Raw genomic sequence first — 6,956 nt, forward strand, 5'->3', positions numbered from 1 at the left:
TGTAAATACACATCAAAACTCTTCTTCGGATGTTCTGGCCCAGGAATCAACAATGTCAAAAACTAAATTCTCTTTTCATGCACATCTCAGGTGGTAAATTGTACGGAGAAAGTATAACGGGCCATAATGAATACTGCATGCCAATCTGTCTGTACGGACTAAATCCATCAGTGTACAAACAAAGATACACATTCCTAGGCTCAGCAGCAAATTGAGAAAATATCATGTTGAAGTTTTTCCACACCAAAGCATCCGATGGATGTTGCATTTCTCCATCAATGGCAGAATGCGAGGTAAAACATCTCATATGCGAAGCCATTTGTTGTGATTTATACAAACGCTTCAATCTGTACGATACCGACATATAGAACATCTTTTTATATGGAGTTCGTCTCCGTACATTCTTACTCGGACGGTATCTGTTAGTCCCACATAATTTACACTTAATCAATTCTTTTTCTTCACCCCAGTAGAGCATGCAACCATTTTTGCAAACATCAATCTTTTCACAAGGCATTCCCAAATTCTTCAACATAGCCTTCGTATCATAATACGATTATGAAGCTTCGTTATTTTCAGGTAAATATTCACGCAACGTTTGACAAAATGAATCCATGCAATTTTCAGTGACATTGTAATCCGTTTTCATACTCATCAATCTTGATGTGAGAGATAAACGAGACTGACCTTCTTTACATCCTTCATAGTTAGGATGATTTGCCATATCCAACATGTCGAAAAACCGTTTTGTTTCGACGTTTGGCTCCTCTTGATCTTGTGATGAGTTTTGATCAACCAATGCCCCAGGAAAAGCATCTGTCACCATTTTGACATAAGGATTTCTTATAACATCTTCATCTACATCATACCTCTGCTCGGCCGACACATGTTGTCCCGTTATTGTGATTGTCCGAACTTCTTCTCCATGAAATCGCCAAATGTATTAGTCTTCCACAAATCCCCTTCGAAATAGATGTTTACAAACATCTTCTTGACTGCGATATTTAAAATTGCGACAACTTGTACATGGACATAACATTTTTCCACGTTCTTGGCACAACGGCTGCATGGAAGCAAAATTCATAAATTGTTCCAAACCGATAATGAATTCTTGCGTTACCTCTTTTGTAATCGGATCAACTCTTTCATATATCCACTGTCGGGACGAACGAATATTCGGATTTGTTGAAGAAGCCATTTTTGGGAGAATTTTTGGTGTAAGGATAGTAGACGAATGATTTAGAGAGTGGTTTGGGAGAAAAATGGCCAGATGGTTTAAATAGACAAACATTCCAACGGACATCCGTTAGAAATCCGTTGAATTTTGTCGACCGTTAAAAATTCCAACGGGCACCCGTTGGAATAATTCGAACGTTATAACGTTCGACTATTTCCAACGGATATCCGTTGGAATATTTGCCGCGTTTGATAACGTTCGGATTGTTCCAACGGCGGCCCGTTGGAAATTGTCGAACGTTATTTCCAACGGAATGCCCGTCGGAATTTGCGTAGGAAATGTCCAATGCTGATAGCCTAGAAATCCGTGGAATCCAACGGATCCGTCCGTTGGAAAAATCCGTTGGAATTTGGCTTTTTTTTTTTGTAGTGGATGTGTGTTTCGCTTTCGTATTCATCCGCTGTTTGTTTGATAGCCATTGCACGTTGCGTGATTGCTCATTGGTATTCACGTCTATCATTTCCGCTCTTGCACGTTGATTGGGATTTGTTTGCGCGTATAGTACGTTACTTGCATTGTGCGAGGATTGAGGGAAAATGAGTGCCAACGACACTTCTAACGAGGGTGTGAACGTTGGGTTTTCTAGCAACGATGAAATATTTCGAGCCCTTCAACAGATGATGGAACGTATTGCTAGGTTAGAAGAGTCTAGACCAGCTACACAAACCATTAGAGAACATGAACCACGCAACCGGGAACCCGTAGACCAACCTAGACCACGTCGATTACCAACACCCGAACCTCTTAGTGGTGACGAGAGTGACATTGCTCCTAGAGCCTGACGTAGAGATAGAGAGGTCGAGAGAAACCCCGAGCATCATGATAACCCTAGAGGCAGGCCAATAGACCGACATATACCGAGAGAACGAGTCATAATCCACGAGGAGTCGGACTATGACGAGAGGTCGCGAGTGAGAGGTCATATATAGGGCTAGGGTTAGGGTCGATCATGATGAGTCAGACCATGAGGAAATACCTAGACGGAGAGTGAACCCTATACCGAGAGATAGACCTCCTAGGTGGGCAGACGATGTCGAAGAAGAAGAAGAGCTAAGACATCGACAACGTAGAGGACCTAGTCACGACCTTAAGCTTAAACAACCACTATTCGTAGGCAAGGTAGACCCCGAGGCATACCTAGATTGGGAGCGCCGTATGGATAACATCTTCGAATGTTATGCATATTCGGATCGACAGAGGGTCCAATATGCCGTTGCTCAATTAGCAGAGAATGCGCTAGCTTGGTGGGATCGGGAAACCACCAAGCGACGACAAGCTCACATAGAGCAAGTCGGGACTGAGATGAAGGCTCTCATGCGCAAGAGATATGTTCCTCCGCATTTCCACCGAGAACTTCAAAGGAAGTATCGGAAGCTCACCCAAGGAGCTAGACCAGTGGAAGAATATTTCGAGGAGTTTGAGCATATTAGGAGTCGATTAGAGCTCGAAGAGGATGAGAAGACGGTGATGGCTCAGTTCCTAAATGGACCCCAAGAACGTATTGCTCGCAAAGTAGAGCGTCATCCTTACCGTGATCTCCACGAACTCCTACATTTAGCCGTTCAAATAGAAAGGCAAGATTAAAGGAAACAATCCCGACTAAGTAGAGTAAAATCCCAAGTAGGACCTCCATCATATTCACCAAAGCCTTCGTCTGGTCCTAAGAGAGAAACAACTGAGATTAAAGTCTCTCGTGACTTCCGGGACAAAGGAAGAGCTCCCGAAGCTTCACGAGCTCTGAAGCTACTCCTAGATAACCCTAAGGACACTCGATCTAGAGAGATCATTTTTTATAAGTGTCGGGGCCGTGGACATATGGCTAAGGATTGCCCCAATTGTTGGTTTAGTGCCCCGTCAGGATCCTGATGGACTTCAGCATAACTACGGGCGAAAGCGTCTCATCATAGTCAATACCACGAATCTGACGGAATCCCTTCGCCACAAGTCGTGGCTTATACGTGTGCACGTTGCCATCCATGTCAGTCTTCTTCTTGAAGATCCACTTGCATCCGATGGGTTTTATCCCTTCAGATGCATCAACCAGAGTCCATACTTGGTTATCTGACATGGGTTGCATCTCGGACTTCATAGTCTCGCGCCATTTCTCGGAGTCGGGACTCGCCATGGCCTCTAGGTATGTGGTAGGCTCGTCATGTTCTAATAACATGAGCTCGTCATTCTCAGTTACGAGAAATCCGTATCTCACAGGCTCTTGGCGAATCCTGTCTGATTTCCGAGGTTCACTAGTCGAAGGTTGAATCACAACCGACAATGAAACAGGTTGAACATCTTCAACTTGTTCAATCGGCTCAGCGTCTACTTGTTGCTCTCGAACTTCCTCAAGTTCGATCCTACTCCCACTGACTCTTTTAGAGTCGAACTCTCGCTCCATAAAAGTCGCATTCTTGGTAATGAACACCTTGTTCTCTGCCGGAATGTAGAAGTAGTAACCCTTAGTTTCCTTAGGGTAGCCTACAAATAAACACTTATCATATTTGGGGGCCATGCTTCCCAATATGAGACAGTAGATCTCATTGTCGTCAGTGTGATGCTTCAACCAAACATCTCTGACGGCTCTCGTGGCATTGGCCGCAGGCTCTGGTGGTAGAGCCCCTTCCAGGACGTATGACTTCTTATCATGCGTGAGAACCATTCTCAAGTTACAATACCAGTCCAAGAAGTTCGTCCCGGTCAACTTATCCTTCTCAAGGATAGATCGCATCGTCAAACTCGGTACGCTACCGGTTGACGCCATGTCCTACAGAAAAAGACAAAACAGAACGAACAAAAACAAATGCAGATTCTATCAATGATCTACTACCAGCTAGTCCATCATCAATCAATGACAACATAGATGCAAACACAAGCTATTTTCTCATAAAGAAAACTAACCCTACAATAATTTTCTATATGGGACTAAGATCCGTATTTCACATAAGAATGAGTTGTTACACTCAGCCTTACGCTATTTAGGTAGACATCTAATGTCAATCATATCCAATATGACTCTTAGATCCTTTATGAGACTATGATATCAAATATCATTGCATACTCGTCTCATCTGTACCATTAAGTCTCAAGTCAAACTTGACAACTTAACCTAAGGTAAACCATGTTCAAGCTGTGGGAACCACGATTTTCCACCCTGCCTCACAAAGATAATCCGGCACGCTCAGCTTTGGCATGACCCGTGTTACGGATGATTGATGCCTTGACAGGCGCTCTAGTAATGGAAGGTACACACTTAGCATTACATGAAAAAGGGATTTTCAAAACCATACTTAGATCAAGCATCTACTTTCAAACCATGAGAACCACCATTTCTCCATCTTGCCTCACCCGCTCTAGTAATGGAAGGTACACACTTAGCATTACATGAAAAAGGGATTTTCAAAACCATACTTAGATCAAGCATCTACTTTCAAACCATGAGAACCACCATTTCTCCATCTTGCCTCACCAAGATAGCACGACACACCCAGTTTTGGCATGGCCCATGACACGTACGATCGAGGCTGATGAGGACATCACCAAGGATACGGAGTTTGGAGATGCGGAGCTTGGAGATGCGGAGCAAGGAGCGGAACCGGAGCTCGGAGCGGGCATGGAGCCGGAACTTGAAGATCCAAGGATTGAGACCACATGTTCCGTTCGCATGGATCCTCCGATCACTCGATCCAAGACACGAGCACTTCGACAACAACTTAATGCCTTCGTATCCCGTGTCGTGACCGAACTCACGCTCGAACGTGTGTGCTCGTCCTCGGTCAAATCCGCCACGGCTCGCCATATGTTCGTGTGCGAAGTTGAGACACCTTCTAGGTCAAGCTAGCCTCAAAAGGAAGCTTCTTATGCAGCAAGCAACCTTCTCCAACAGCTAGAAACAGCCACCTACCCTATTAAATGCTAGAGTGTTGCATGTAGACTTGCTTTCAATTATCTAGTTGTTGTTTTTCTATTTAAGGATGCTAAGTACCCTTTGTAAGCAACTTTTTGCTCATTTTGAATCTAAGAAATCAGATTTCTTTCTCTCCACCTTGAAGTGTCGAGTTTTACCTTGGTTTGTCCAAGCTTCTCGGTTTGTCCGAGTTTGTTCGGTTTGTCCGAACTTCCGTCGTTGGTCCGTCCGACATTCTCCCTTGGTCCGTCCAAGGCAGCCTCCCGGTTAGTCCGAAGGCCTTCTATCCTTCACCTATCTCCGTCACACCCCCCTGTTGAATCAAGTTCGAGTGCCCTTTCGGGTGAGTGATTGATTCCAACGCCTATCCTCCATCCTCCCCTCATATCCGAGTATCGAGTGAGTTCGTGAGCCTTCTAAGGCCAGTGATCAATCGGTCTCCGAAACCCTATCATTCCTGCACCTAATCGAGTCTCCAAGGGCGTGTATCAGAGGCCTTGACAAGTGCTTTACTCATAGAGCTCCTAGATCTAACCGGTTTCTGTGTAACGATTATACATAATCCGAATAGACAATCCATTCGATTATGTAATCCCAATCTCGGAGCTCCCACTCAATCAAGCATATCTAATATCTTGATCAAGTTACATGCATTCATTCACTATGGACCATCCATAAGAATGAATCATGTCTATTTGAGTTACAGTAGATCGGATTAAGCAACGATTGCGTAATCGGACCTAGAAAACGAAAAATTTCGGAATCTGTACCTCGAACCATCTGTTCTAGACGTAGAACGAACGTTCCAGGCTTCGCAGAACGAGCGGTCCGACTTCAGAAGCCAGAACGGACGTTTCACGCTGAAACAAAGCAGAACGGACGGTCTCTAGTGGCTGGGGAAGACCGGGCGGTCTCTAGTGGCTGGAACAGACGGTCTAGTCAGACTCATTCCGAGCCATTCAGTCTGTCACCCATGGACCGTCCGATCTGGCATACCCAGAACGGACGGGCTAGGGTAGGTCTACGTGATCAGATCACGTTTTCCCGCGTTCTCGACCCCGATCAGACCCGAAACTGATCCGAATTCTTCTGTACTCCCAAAATTCGAACTCCTGCACTCTATGCAACATGAAACATGCAATCTACCATAGATTCAATCATCAAACATGCATAGAATTCAAAGCAAACATGGATTCAAACAATTCAAATCCTAAAACGTGCGTGATCGGGTTCTACGAAATCAAAAACAGAGCAACAAGGCTCTGATACCACTGATGGGATTCCTGGAATCTCTAGAGCGAATCCTATTCCTAAGAGATCGATTCTAGGGTTTGCGCAACGGATATAAAACAAAATTTTGAATGAAACCCTAGAACCATGCTTCTATGAATCGTAGAAACGTTAGAACGCTTACCTCAATCGATCCGGGGCCTGTATCAATTGAAGAACTCGTCTGATCACGAAAGGGAGGAAGAATACCTCGTCCTCTACACGTATCCACACCTCAGGATGGATTCCAACAGTTGGAACTTGTCTGCTAGGACCCGAATCAGCTATTCGGTTTCGCGCTTCGAGAAAACGAGACTTGGAACTCTTAGAACACTTTGGATCTCACCAAAAACTCTTAAAGTTCTGTACCAGACGGCTCAAAAAGTCTCTCGTTTAATTAGGGTTTTAATCTCTTTCTTATAAGGTGATTTAACCCTAATTCGGTCTAATTTTAGAAAACCCGAAAGCCGGAACGGACGGTCCAGGAATGCACGTGGACCGTCCGTTCTAGCAAGTCAGAACGGACGGGTTGCCCACGTGGACCGTCCGTTC

Source organism: Tarenaya hassleriana, unplaced genomic scaffold, assembly GCF_000463585.1.
Source record: "Tarenaya hassleriana unplaced genomic scaffold, ASM46358v1 Cleome79, whole genome shotgun sequence".
Taxonomy (NCBI): Eukaryota; Viridiplantae; Streptophyta; class Magnoliopsida; order Brassicales; family Cleomaceae; genus Tarenaya; species Tarenaya hassleriana.